The following is a 14786-nucleotide window of genomic DNA, read 5'->3' as shown; positions in this document are numbered from 1 at the left end:
TAGAACAAAAGGAAGGGGCTCCACCTTTTACATATCCATTGAATGCAAACACGATAAAAATCATAACCATGTTATATTATGAATATATTTAGTGTTCACAATGGTAATCATCATATCATTGTTCATTAGATTAAATTTCCTGCCACTCGTAATTGCTGAATGTATAGACTGTCACGATCCGATGTACGTCTTTTTTAGGTCTTTTGAGAGTCTTTTTTAATTAGCAGAAATATCAAGAGATGCATGATATGTTATTAATCACAATCGCTGTCATCTTCATCGAATATAGTTTCTGATGACACGAACATACTTGTATGCAAGACAAACCAGCCATAAGACACGGACAATTTATTGGTACATTGCAGAGCTTGTCACTGCAGTACAGATGGGTGATGTTCCTTAGATCAATGGTGGCACACTCTTTCTTGGACATCTTGAGCTCGAGGCAACCATAATCCCCTCTATTCCACCCGCTCACCCAACTCTCCTGATATGATGTGGACAGGTATGTCGCAGCGACATGTGACCATCTTTCCCGAATGACCAGCATGCATGGAGACTTCATGAGCCAGCACATCTCCACTAGTAAGACAGTACAATTACAAGGATATCTGTATCATCACAGCAAGCAGAGTCTGGAATGGGTTTTTGACAGATCTATGGCATGGAACATGATTCGTGTATGTGCCTCTTCTTGTGTAGAGAACAGATGAATTGCAGGTAACTGATCAGCAGCAATTAATCCTCCAAGAGTTCCCTCCCATATAATGATTGGTTTATACTGGAGCCCCTTTGCTTTAAAAATTCTGGATTCAACCTTCTGCATTTGTATATCACACACGGTACATTTCTCACACTGAACATATTGATACCAATCTCGCCTTTCCATCTTAAATATGGAAGTTACACACATTTTATTCAATCAGATTATAATGATTTTAATAGTGACCAGAGAAACACAGCTAAATTAGGGGGTTTTCACCATTTTATTCAGTCAAAAATTGTTTTTTGGAATATATATATATATATATATATATATATATATATATATATATATATATATATATATTGTTGTGGTTACCAAATTCGCAAACCACCATTCAGGTCCCTTAGGTGAGATATCTCGGTAAGTACATGTGTAGTTAGGCCCAAACCCGTTGTCTAGTGGGAATACATGTCATTTATGCGTGCTGCGACTCTTCAGGATAGCCGTTTTTCTTTTGCTATCTTTATTTTGGACCAACCGCCATGATTACCACCACAACCACAACATCAACCACCAACCACAACGCCGCTTCACCACAACCGCCACGACCTTCACGTCACACCTCGCAACCGTCGCATCGCCACAGTTCTTGCGCCGCTGTGGGTACCGGTGTTGGACTCGTGCAGGGCGCGCGCCGAACAGCGTGTACAAAATCACGGATTTTGTGCTTCAAAAACGGATCAAAAACGACACACGCCCACTTTTTGCCGTCCAATCGGTGAGCGAGGGGCGATTTGGCCCCGCCTCCAGGGCGTTGGAGGGCGATCGATATATGCAAATTTATGGATCAAAAAGCATTCACGCCCACTTTTTCTCGGGCCAATGGGGAGCGAGGTGAAAGGTCGAAGGGAGGGGGTCAAAGATGAGAGGGCGAAGCCACGGGGCTGATATAAGCGACCGTGTTCGTCAGTCCAGTGAGTAGGAGAGTCGAGAACAGAGAGTTAAGACTTTGCGGGCGGTGGAGTTGGCAAGAAGGAGCTGGTCGTCGTGTGCGTTGGAGTCGGAGCGGAGGGGACGGAGCTGTGGAGAGGCGGCGAGGGCAGACGAGGGGTGCTCGCGTCGTGCAGGGAGCTGCACCCCAGGGAGGCCGACAGCGCGACCTGGCCGAGGTGGAGACGCTCGTCGCGGGACAATAAAAATCCTCTATACCCCGAGCATCAGCAACCCCCTCCTGTTTCCCCCCGCGCTGAGATAGTGCGACCAAGGGGGCCCCTTTCCCACCCCCTACCAGACACTGCCCGCGAGGCCCGCGGAGTTGAGGCACCATCGCCGCTCCGCGTCTCATCACCAGACGGGTAGGCCCGACCCGGTCTCGGCCTCAGGCCCGCCTCATCCTTGAGGGTATTCTTTCCTTGGTTTTGGGTATGTGTTGTCGGCGCCGTCTGTGAAGTAAAATTGTATAAGTGTTGCCGTGTGCTCGGTAGTCGGTATTAGCTCTGCATTGTGTCTTCGCTTTTACATTTGCTTTTTGTGTAAATTGCATTGTGTTTTTCTTTTCTGTGTGCATTTGGTGGAATTGTATATGTGTGCTTCCCGTGTGCCGCGAATAAATGTGCTTTGTGTTGAACTGTTTCCCGCTTCGCTTCGTCATTTCCTTCATTGAATCCTCATCTTGCTTCACGTAAAGGGTTGGTAGTGGGCTGAATACGCCCGATAATTAATCGAACCGTCGAGGTCGACGAATAACACCGCTCGGTTATCCCGATAGTACGGAACGGGTCGCTTAAGTGGCCCGTGTCCGAAGTCGACCTGCGGCGAGGTGCGATCGCCCGGTCTACCCTCCGTGTGGGTACTTAGGTAGGTCGAATTTGGCGAGCAACCCTATCCCACGCGGGGGCTGATTGGCTCGATCGCGGTGAGACCGAAAGGTCCACCCGTGACTGGTTCCCGGCGTTAGTCCGAGAGGGTCACGACTGGATTGTCCGTCCGGTGGGCGACGTGCCGCGATTCGAGTTATGTGGCCGTTAGCACGCCGGCGGGCGCGAATCCGCAACACTGGTGTCAGGTCGTGCGATACAAATTCATCGCCCTCCTCGCGGCACTGGTATCGGAGAACAGGAAAACGGGCTCTCCTGTCTCCAGCTAAATTCACGGGAATCGGTCCAGGGGTGAGAGAAGCGACCCCCGATTCCCTCCAAATGACGAGCGAGCTAAATTAACCCTTCACGAGAAGCAAGATGGCGTCTCAAGGCGAGCGGGTGCCGGGTGGATTAGGTATGTGTAATAGTAATGTAGAATCCATGGCTCAGGACGAGATCACCGTGCAAGAGAAACCCGTACCAGAAGGTTGGGAAAGGCATCGATGCCGTTCATCTGGTCGGTTTTTTATTATAACTCCACCACTAAATGTAGTCAGTGGGAGTGGCCAGGGCAGGTGACAATACAGCACGTTATGGAACTCGTGCAGAGCATAATTGACGGAATGAAAGAAGGGAACAACGAAATGAAGAGAAATACGCAACAAATGGAAAATAAAAAAATGGATGGAAACGCACTCGAAGCGAAAAACCAATTAAAAGAAAGCCAGGAGGAGACAGAGGAGGGATTGAAGGTCGAAACGGTGGAGTGTGAGAAAAGACTTCAAGACATGACGAAGAGAGTTGATAAGCTGGGACTGGAGGGAAAAACGGAGACAGAGGAACTGGGAAGACGGGTAGAAAACCACAAGCGCAAGCCGGAAGAACAGTTAGAAGCCAAAGCAAAGTCTGAGTGTGCGGAGATGAGAAAGGAATTGGAAAAGAAAGTTTCTGAGTTACAGAAACACCAAAACAAAGAGAGGGAACTACAAAACGAACTGAGAGTGTTAAAAGAGGAAAGGAAGAGAACGGAAAATGAAACTTTAAGAAACCACACTGTACAGATCGAACAGCTGGAAGCGAAGGCCAGACTAAAGAATGAGGAACAAGAAAGAGTAATGAAGGAAGAACGAATGAGACAGGAGAAAGAAATCAGTCAGTTGAAAGAAATGACGAGATTGCAGAAGGAGGAACAAGAAAGACAGTGGAATAGAAAACTGAAAGAGTATGAATTTGAAACTGAACGACAAAAGGAAAAAAATAGGTTTGAATACGAGGAGAAAGTAAAGGAGCAAGGAATGAAGCAGGAAGGAGAAATCAGGAGATTGAAGGACACAACGAGATTGGAGAGGGAAGAACGAGAGGAACAATGGAATAGAAAACAAAAAGAACATGAATCTGAGGTTGACCAATTGGAAGAAAAGCTGAGGCTGGAGTACGAGATAGACAAAGAACAGCGAATGAAACACAAACAGGAGATTAATCAAATGAAGAAAACCATGAAACTGGAGAAGGAAGGACAGGAGAGGAAACGAGGAAGAGTAATGAGACAGCAGCAAATGAAACACAAAAAGGAGATTAACCAAATGAAGCAAACTATGAAACTGGAGAAGGAAGGACAGGAGAGGAAACGAGGAAGAGTCGTGAGAGAACAGCGAATGAAACACAGGAAGGAAATGAGCCAATTGAAAGAAACGATGAGATTGAAAAACAAAGAGCAGGAGGAACAGTGGGAAAGAAAACAACAACTCTATGAGTGTGAAATTGAACAACTAAAACGGAGGGAGAACGAACAGCTAATGGGGCTCAGAGAGAAAGAACGACTCAGATGGGAAAGGAAAAGGAACCAGGAAGAGACAGAAAAAAGGAACCAGGAGAGAAAATGTATAGAGACACGGGAGACAGACAAAATAGAGGAGAGACTGCACGATGAAGACGGGGTAAGTGACGCGCACACACACACGGAGGTAGTGGAGGATCATGGGGGTGAGCTGGCGGACCGTGCAGGGACCCGGTGCGAGCAGCGGGATAGCCTCCTCCAGGAACGAGGGGAGGGAGTATGCCCCTCGAGGCGAGTCACGACCAGGTGAGTTCGGTCGTGCTTTGCGAGGTTGAGAGGAGGAGTGCTGTGGACGGGTGCACGGAGAGCTTGGGGGGTATAGAGGCCCCGGAGACCCTTGTGGGGACACAAATCCCCAGTATGGTTGTCCCTGTGTGTGTGGTGCAAAATGTGAGTGCGTCCCCGTGTGTGGAAGCGACCCCGTGTGTGAGTGGTGTGGTGGCGATGGTGCCAGGGTACGTGCTTCCCAGCACACCGTGTGTGAGTGTCGCCGTGTGTGTGAGTGAGGCACCGCGGGTGTGTGCCCCCGCGTGTGTGGGTGAGGCCGTGTGTGTGGATGAAACGGCCATTGTGGATGAGGCACCGCGGTTGAAAGCCCCCGCGTGTATGAGTGGGGCACGGTGTGTGGATGAGGCACCGCGGGTGAGTGCCCCCGCATGCGTGAGTGAACGGCCGTGTGCAAGGTCGCTGTGTGCAAGGGAGACCGTGTGTGTGAGAGAGCGGTATGTGAGGGAGATGTCGGTTGGCATGCGGGAGCACGCAGCCGCGTCTCCCGGTGTGAATGTAATGGAGTGGAGTGTGTGCGTCGTTACACGCAGGTGTGCGTGGGTGGAATGGAGGCGACGACGGCGACATGTGAGAAAAGAAAGCCGAGTAGCGGCTGAAGCTGTTTCGGGGACCGTGCCGGGTTCACCCAGCAGTGAGCACGCGGTTCGTGCTGTGCAACGCACGAGGCCACCACGTGCTCGCTTGCGAGAGTGAAGTCCCGGTCCGGAAACGCACGCGGTGGATTTGCCGATCCCGCGGACGGACAAAGTTTAGGCAGGTAAATGGATTTGGACCGGACGGGTTCTCCACGCGATCGTGTGTGTTAAGCTCCAACGGGCAAAGCATATGTGTTCGCGTGGGGAACCCCTCGAGACGTGGGGCTTGTGTTTTTTTCTTTTTATGCGCACGGTGACGCCATGGCTGCACGTGGGGTTGGAATCCGGCAGGAGGGGTATCTCTGCCGGATGGTACCGTCCAAGGAGGGACGAGGAACACGTGCAGCTGCATGACGTCACGGGCAGGTGCAAAGTGCGCGAGCTCTGAGTTGCCGCGCAGGTGCTGCGCATGAAAAAAAAAAAAAACAGTAAGCCTCACTTTCGGGTGCAAAGGATTCCTGGGCAAGGGGTGGAAGACCCCCTTACCTGGGCACAGGATGGAAACTAGTTAGGGGGAAGGGTTAGCTTAGTTAGACCGACTTCATGGGGCAGGGGTAAGTCCTCATGGAGTCCGTGGAATGGATTAGTTAGAGGGATTGTAGCGAGATTTAGGTTGGGAAATAAAATGATTGATTTGGAGACAGTGACAGACAGTGAATGTGTAGAGTTGACGTAGTTTAGCTACGTAGTGTTAAATGGAACGTGCTTTAGTGTAAGGGACGACGTGGGAGCACGAGTTAGTTAGGGGATGTAGTTAGGAGGATGGCAGAGTTCAGCGGTGTGTGTGTTGAAGAGTTGGTGAGTTGTGAGGTGAGTACATGATGAGTGAGTGAGGCCAGCGGGTCTGTGTGAGTGGAGCGAATGGGGAATGCATGGTGCGATGAGTGATTGGGGGGAGGAGTGACTCCCGCCCAAGGGACCCCGGGGTCAGAGTAAAGTGAGTTAGCTGGGTTAGTCAAATTGAAAAATGGAGGTCGTTTTGCTGTTGGTGGGAATGTAGGCTCGAAACCCATTTGGAGGGGTGCAGGAGCCCTGTTGACGGGCTTGGGAGCGTGGCTGCGAAAGGTGAGTATCGCTGAGTGGGTACCCCGGGCACCAGGCTAGTCGGCCGCGGTAGGCCATGGGCCCATGGGGGGCCGGGATAGAGTAGTGGGCACGGGTGCGCCTGCTTGGTGCGGGGGCCCGGGGCGCCATTAGCCGCGTGGGCAGTGTTGTGGGCACGGGTGACCCTCGGAAAGGGGCCCGGGAGGCCGGCCTGCCACGTGTGCGTTTCAGGGGAGGTGCCATGGGGGGCACTCCCCGGTGTTAGGGAGCTGGTAGGCTCGGAGGCAGTGTAGTGCCCGGGGGTGCCATAGCGGGAGATTCGGCAGAGGGTCGTGCCTGCCAAAGGGAGCCACGTGTCCCAGCCAGGAGACCGTGTGAGGGCACGGAGAGAAAATTGGGGGGCGAGGCCCGAAATTGTGAGGACACCAACACAGGCGACGGGAATTTGGGTTGTTAGAACCAATAGTTAAAGCGAGAGGCGCTTGTTGAAAGCCCCGGGGTAGTTTAACAGTTAAATGGATAGGGTATATTAGGAAGTGTACCCCTCCGCACCATCCATCCCCTCGCTGTCGTTGTGGACCGCTGGACCCACTTTGGTTATAGATCGCCGAACTCTGGGGAGGCCATTCTGAGGCTTGAGTTGGGCCTCGACACAGGACGCTAGCTCTCCCTTATTCCCCTCCGGGAAGGGAACGTAGGGGTTGGGAATAGGCTAGGTGACAGAATAGGTTAGCCGAACAAGGACGATAAAGGGGGTTAGGGGACGATTTATAGTGGGGAAGTAAACATAAAAATAAAAAAAATAAGTTGGGGCTAAATTGGGGTTTGACAAATTAAGGGAGTGGGTATAGACAGTGACAGGCAAAGGCGATAGTTGGGAGGGAGACAGGTAGGTAGGTCCGAGCCCGCCTTCCAAGTGGCCAGCACCACCGCACTCCCTCCACCAACCTCCACTGAACAGCAAAGACTGGCCAGCTTCATCTGCTGGCTGTGTGCTGCAAGGCTTGTGCCGGCCACTTCACCGGCTGGCTGTTTTTTTCTTCAAGGCCTGTGCCGGCCAGTTCATCTGCGGGCTGTGTTTGCCTGCAGCGGCCTTATTCTGCGGGCTGAGTTTGCCTGCTCACCTTTGCCATGCCATGCCCACTGCCCACGTTCACCAGCCCCGTTCAATTTTTGCTTTGCCCCCCCCCCCCTGTTCATTTCCATGTGCGCCAGGATCCGCAAGGCAACAGTTTGCAAGCTGCGAGAACTGCCCTGTTGGCAGCTACAACACGGGCCTGCAGTGGCGGCCCGTGCACCGTGTTTGTGTCCATCCATCCATTCGTTGTGCTCATTGCGTGTGCCACTTGAGCTGGCACGGAGACTGCGTTTGTGCAGCCCATGCACCGTTGTGGTTCACTGAGTTCGATTCAAACCATCCATCCATCCATTCGTTGTGCTCATTGCGTGTGCCACTTGAGCTGGCACGGAGACTGCGTTGTGCAGCCCATGCACCGTTGTGGTTCACTGCGTTCAGTTCAAAAGGGAAGGCCTTGGACTGCGTGTGAGCAGCCAGCCACGTTCCCTGTCACCTGCATTGTTTTGAGCCAGAGACTGCATGTGGGCAGCCTAGCTCCCTGCTAACTGCTTTCTTTTTGCAGAGTTCAATGATCCTGGGCCATGGTTTAGTGTAAAATTTGTAAGTTAAGGTTAAGATGTACTGTAAATATGAGTGCGCCCCCGGCATGTTTGTCCTAGCGCCGGCAATTTTATTTAAGTCGTCCGTGTGAGTGAGTTTGTTTAGGTAGTTACGCAGCTCTCAGGTTATTTATTTTGGGGACACGAATACCATGAATGTCGCACTCAGGGATCCGTAGGTAAAATGTACTAGGGGAAAACTACACATGATGGCACACGAAAATTTGACGACTCGGGACGAGTCTGTAAAAAGGGGAGGGGGTAGTGTTGTGGTTACCAAATTCGCAAACCACCATTCAGGTCCCTTAGGTGAGATATCTCGGTAAGTACATGTGTAGTTAGGCCCAAACCCGTTGTCTAGTGGGAATACATGTCATTTATGCGTGCTGCGACTCTTCAGGATAGCCGTTTTTCTTTTGCTATCTTTATTTTGGACCAACCGCTATGATTACCACCACAACCACAACATCAACCACCAACCACAACGCCGCTTCACCACAACCGCCACGACCTTCACGTCACACCTCGCAACCGTCGCATCGCCACCGTTCTTGCGCCGCTGTGGGTACCGGTGTTGGACTCGTGCAGGGCGCGCGCCGAACAGCGTGTACAAAATCACGGATTTTGTGCTTCAAAAACGGATCAAAAACGACACACGCCCACTTTTTGCCGTCCAATCGGTGAGCGAGGGGCGATTTGGCCCCGCCTCCAGGGCGTTGGAGGGCGATCGATATATGCAAATTTATGGATCAAAAAGCATTCACGCCCACTTTTTCTCGGGCCAATGGGGAGCGAGGTGAAAGGTCGAAGGGAGGGGGTCAAAGATGAGAGGGCGAAGCCACGGGGCTGATATAAGCGACCGTGTTCGTCAGTCCAGTGAGTAGGAGAGTCGAGAACAGAGAGTTAAGACTTCGCGGGCGGTGGAGTTGGCAAGAAGGAGCTGGTCGTCGTGTGCGTTGGAGTCGGAGCGGAGGGGACGGAGCTGTGGAGAGGCGGCGAGGGCAGACGAGGGGGTGCTCGCGTCGTGCAGGGAGCTGCACCCCAGGGAGGCCGACAGCGCGACCTGGCCGAGGTGGAGACGCTAGTCGCGGGACAATAAAAATCCTCTATACCCCGAGCATCAGCAACCCCCTCCTGTTTCCCCCCGCGCTGAGATAGTGCGACCAAGGGGGCCCCTTTCCCACCCCCTACCAGACACTGCCCGCGAGGCCCGCGGAGTTGAGGCACCATCGCCGCTCCGCGTCTCATCACCAGACAGGTAGGCCCGACCCGGTGTCGGCCTCAGGCCCGCCTCATCCTTGAGGGTATTCTTTCCTTGGTTTTGGGTATGTGTTGTCGGCGCCGTCTGTGAAGTAAAATTGTATAAGTGTTGCCGTGTGCTCGGTCGTCGGTATTAGCTCTGCATTGTGTCTTTGCTTTTACATTTGCTTTTTGTGTAAATTGCATTGTGTTTTTCTTTTCTGTGTGCATTAAGTGGAATTGTATATGTGTGCTTCCCGTGTGCCGCGAATAAATGTGCTTTGTGTTGAACTGTTTCCCGCTTCGCTTCGTCATTTCCTTCATTGAATCCTCATCTTGCTTCACGTAAAGGGTTGGTAGTGGGCTGAATACGCCCGATAATTAATCGAACCGTCGAGGTCGACGATAACACCGCTCGGTTATCCCGATAGTACGGAACGGGTCGCTTAAGTGGCCCGTGTCCGAAGTCGACCTGCGGCGCGGTGCGATCGCCCGGTCTACCCTCCGCGTGGGTACTTAGGTAGGTCGAATTTGGCGAGCAACCCTATCCCACGCGGGGGCTGATTGGCTCGATCGCGGTGAGACCGAAAGGTCCACCCGTGACTGGTTCCCGGCGTTAGTCCGAGAGGGTCATGACTGGATTGTCCGTCCGGTGGGCGACGTGCCGCGATTCGAGTTACGTGGCCGTCAGCACGCCGGCGGGCGCGAATACCGCAACACTGGTGTCATATCAGGTCGTGCGATACAAATTCATCGCCCTCCTCGCGGCACTGGTATCGGAGAACAGGAAAACGGGCTCTCCTGTCTCCGGCTAAATTCACGGGAATCGGTCCAGGGGTGAGAGAAGCGACCCCCGATTCCCTCCAAATTACGAGCGAGTGAAATTAACCCTTCACGAGAAGCAAGATGGCGTCTCAAGGCGAGCAGGAGCCGGGGGTATTAGAAATGGATGTAGAATGTGTAGAATCCATGGTCCAGGATGGAATCCCCGAGCAGGAAATGTTGATTGTGCAGGAACACGGACTCGCCCAACTGAACCCAGAGCCCGAAATAGGTGCGGCAGCGGCCGCGGTGTATGACACCTCCCCCCCCCCTCTCCACCAAAACCCCCCGACCCTTGCCGAAACGACTCACCCAAGCGCACCCGACATGGCCCAGCTATTCGCCATGCTGGCGGAAATGACAGCGAAGATAAATGCGAACATGAACAAGCAAATGGACGAAGTAAAAACGAGGATGGATGCAAATACACAACAAATGAACGAAAAGATGGATGCAAACGCAAATGAATTTATAAACGAAATGAAAAGCATGGGCAAGCAAATGAGGGAAGAAACGAAAAAGCTCCGGGGTGAGACGCAGAACATGGGCCGATGCCTGCAGGCGGGCATGAAGGCCGTGACCAGGGAGCTGGGAATGGCGACTCCACGTGTGGGAGCAAACGAGCTGGAAGGGGGTGCAACGGCTGACAGGCCCGCGGTGGAGGCGGGTAAAAAAATAATTCGGGGGGCGTGTTGGGCGAGGGTCGTGACAGAGGAATCGACGGTGACCAAAAGGGAAAAATTAAATGGGGAGACCAAAACGTGTGAGACGAGACACGAGGTGACGACAACGGAAATAATAGTTGAGACAAGAGAGGTAAAGGGTGAAGAGTTGGCAGAGACACGGGAGACAGAAACGATAGAGGGAAGACTGCACGATGAAGACGGGGTAAGTGACGCACACACACACACGGAGGTAGTGGAGGACAATGGGGGTGAGCTCGCGGACTGGGTAGAGACCCAGTGCGAGCACCTGGATGGCCTCCTCCAGGAACGAGGGGAGGGAGGATGCCCCCTTGAGGCAAGTCACGACCAGGTGAGTTCGGTCGTGCTTTGCGAGGTTGAGTGGAGGAGTGCTGCGAACGGGTGCTTGGAGAGCTTGGGGGGTATAGAGGCCCCGGAGACCCTTGTGGGGACACGAATCCCCAGTGTAGTTGTCCCTGTGTGTGTGGTGCAAGGTGTGAGTGCGTCCCCGTGTGTTGAAGCGACCCCGTGTGTGAGTGAGGCACCGCGGGTTAGTGCCCCCGCGTGTGTGGGTGAGGCACCGTGTGTGGATGAGGCACCGCGGTTGAGTGCCCCCGCGTGTATGAGTAAGGCACGGTGTGTGGATGAGGCACAGCGGTTGAGTGCCCCCGCGTGTGTGAGTAGTATGGTTTGTGTGAGTAGTGAGGCACGCGTGAGTGAACGGCCGTGTGCAAGGCCGCTGTATGCAAGGGAGACCGTGTGTGTGAGAGAGCGGTATGTGAGGGAGATGTCGGTTGGCATGCGGGAGCACGCAGCCGCGTCTCCCGGTGTGAATGTGATGGAGTGGACTGTGTGCGTGGGTCGAATGGCGACGACGACGGCGACAGAAGAAAGAAAGCCGGGTAGCGGCTGTAGTTGTTTCGCGGACCGTGCCGGGTTCACCCAGCAGTGAGCACGCGGTTCGTGCTGTGCAACGCACGAGACCGCCACGTGCTCGCTTGCGAGAGTGAAGTCCCGGTCCGGAAACGCACGCGGTGGATTTGCCGATCCCGCGGACGGACAAAGTTTTGGCAGGTAAACGAATTTGGACCGGACGGGTTCTCCACGCGATCGTGTGTGTTAAGCCCCAACGGGCAAAGCACATGTGTTCGCGTGGGGAACCCCTCGAGACGTGGGGCTTGTGTTTTTTTTTTTTTATGCGCACGGTGACGTCATGGCTGCACGTGTGGTTGGAATCCGGCAGGAGGGGTATCTCTGCCGGATGGTACCGTCCAAGGAGGGACGAGGAACACGTGCAGCTGCATGACGTCACGGGCAGGTGCAAAGTGCGCGAGCTCTGAGTTGCCGCGCAGGTGCTGCGCATGGAAAAAAAAAAAAAAAACAAGCCTCACTTTCGGGTGCACAGGATTCCTGGGCAAGGGGTGGAAGACCCCCTTACCCTGGGCACAGGATGGAAACTAGTTAGGGGGAAGGGTTAGCTTAGTTAGACCGACTTCATGGGGCAGGGGTAAGTCCTCATGGAGTCCGTGGAATGGATTAGTTAGAGGGATTGTAGCGAGATTTAGGTTGGGGAATTAAATAAAATGATTTATATGGAGACAGTGACAGACTTGTGGATGTGTAGTGGGGACGTAGCTTAGCTACGTAGGTTAAAAGGAACGTGCTGTAGTATAAGGGACGACGTGGGAGCACGAGTTAGGGGGGTGCAGATAGAAGGATGGCAGAGTTCAGTGGTGTGTGTGTTGAAGAGTTGGTGAGTGAAGTGGAAGCATGTGCTTGGTGAGTGAGTGAGGCCAGCGGGTCTGTGTGAGTGGAGCGAATGGGGAATGCATGGTGCGATGAGTGATTGGGGGGAGGAGTGACTCCCGCCCAAGGGACCCCGGGGTCAGAGTAAAGTGAGTTAGCTGGGTTAGTCAAATTGAAAAATGGAGGTCGTTTTGTTGTTGGTGGGAATGTAGGCTTGAAACCCATTTGGAGGGGTGCAGGAGCCCTGTTGACGGGCTTGGGAGCGTGGCTGCGAAAGGTGAGTATCGCTGAGTGTGTACCCCGGGCACCAGGCTAGTCGGCCGCGGTAGGCCATGGGCCCATGGGGGGCCGGGATAGAGTAGTGGGCACGGGTGCGCCTGCTTGGTGCGGGGGCCCGGGGCGCCGTTAGCCGCGTGGGCAGTGTTGTGGGCACGGGTGACCCTCGGAAAGGGGCCCGGGAGGCCGGCCTGCCACGTGTGCGTTTCAGGGGAGGTGCCATGGGGGCACTCCCCGGTGTTAGGGAGCTGGTAGGCTCGGAGGCAGTGTAGTGCCCGGGGGTGCCATAGCGGGAGATTCGGCAGAGGGTCGTGCCTGCCAAAGGGAGTCACGTGTCCCAGCCAGGAGACCGTGTGAGGGCACGGAGAGAAAATTGGGGGGCGAGGCCCGAAATTGTGAGGACACCAACACAGGCGACGGGAATCTGGGTTGTTAGAACCAATAGTTTAAGCGAGAGGCGCTTGTTGAAGCCCCGGGGTAGTTTAACGGTTAAATGGTTAGGGTAGATTAGGAAGTGTACCCCTCCGCACCATCCATCCCCTCGCTCTCGTTGTGGGCCGCTGGACCCACTTGGTGTTAAGATCGCCGAACTCTGGGGAGGCCATTCTGAGGCTTCGTTGGGCCTCGACACAGGACGCTAGCTCTCCCTTATTCCCCTCCGGGAAGGGAACGTAGGGGTTGGGAGTAGGCTAGGTGACAGGATAGGTTAGCCGAACAAAGACGATAAAGGGGGTTAGGGGACGATTTATAGTGGGGAAGTAAAAATAAAAACAACAAAAAAATAAGTTGGGGCTAAATTGGGGTTTGACAAATTAAGGGAGTGGGTATGTACAGTGACAGGCAAAGGCGATAGGTTGGGAGGGAGACAGGTAGGTAGGTCCGAGCCCGCCTTCCAAGTGGCCAGCACCACCGCACTCCCTCCACCAACCTCCACGGAACGGCAAAGGCTGGCCAACTTCATCTGCAGCTGTGGTACTTCAAGGCCTGTGCCGGCCAGTTCATCTGCCGGCTGTGTTTGCCTGCAGCGGCCTTCTTCTGCGGGCTGTGTTTGCCTGCTGCCTTTGCCATGCCATGCCCACTGCCCAGGTTCACCAGCCCCGTTCAATTTTTGCTTTGCCCCCCCCCTGTTCATTTCCATGTGCGCCAGGATCCGCAAGGCAACAGTTTGCAAGCTGCGAGAACTGCCCTGTTGGCAGCTACAACACGGGCCTGCAGTGGCGGCCCGTGCACCGTGTTTGTGTTCACCCATCCATTCGTTGTGCTCATTGCGTGTGCCACTTGAGCTGGCACGGAGACTGCGTTGTGCAGCCCATGCACCGTTGTGGTTCACTGCGTTCAGTTCAAAAGGGAAGGCCTTGGACTGCGTGTGAGCAGCCAGCCACGTTCCCTGTCACCTGCATTGTTTGAGCCAGAGACTGCATGCGGGCAGCCTGGCTCCCTGCTAACTGCTTTCTTTTGCAGAGTTCAATGATCCTGGGCCATGGTTTAGTGTAAAATTTGTAAGTTAAGGTTAAGATGTACTGTAAATATGAGTGCGCCCCGGCATGTTTGTCTTAGCGCCGGCAATTTTATTTAAGTCGTCCGTGTGAGTGAGTTTGTTTAGGTAGTTACGCAGCCCTCAGGTTATTTATTTTGGGGACACGAATACCATGAATGTCGCACTCAGGGATCCGTAGGTAAAATGTACTAGGGGAAAACTACACATGATGGCACACGAAAATTTGACGACTCGGGACGAGTCTGTAAAAAGGGGAGGGGGTAGTGTTGTGGTTACCAAATTCGCAAACCACCATTCAGGTCCCTTAGGTGAGGTATCTCGGTAAGTACATGTGTAGTTAGGCCCAAACCCGTTGTCTAGTGGGAATACATGTCATTTATGCGTGCTGCGACTCTTCAGGATAGCCGTTTTTCTTTTACTATCTTTATTTTGGACCAACCGCCATTGTTACCACCACCAGTCACAACATCACCCAC

At 53.4% G+C, this 14786-nt stretch overlaps 1 protein-coding gene across 3 annotated transcripts in view; it reads right to left on the bottom strand.

Moving 5' to 3' along the window:
• The window catches only part of LOC147029982 (gap junction gamma-1 protein-like), a 47008-nt gene that overhangs the window by 3060 nt on the left and 29162 nt on the right, over window positions 1-14786 (bottom strand). The window lies entirely within an intron of this gene.

This window comes from Eptatretus burgeri, chromosome 3 (genome assembly GCF_056783735.1).
Source record: "Eptatretus burgeri isolate ZD-2024b chromosome 3, Ebu_testis_v1, whole genome shotgun sequence".
NCBI lineage: Eukaryota > Metazoa > Chordata > Myxini > Myxiniformes > Myxinidae > Eptatretus > Eptatretus burgeri.
Note: the sequence above shows the minus strand (reverse complement) of the source record. Positions and strands in the feature narration are given on the sequence as shown.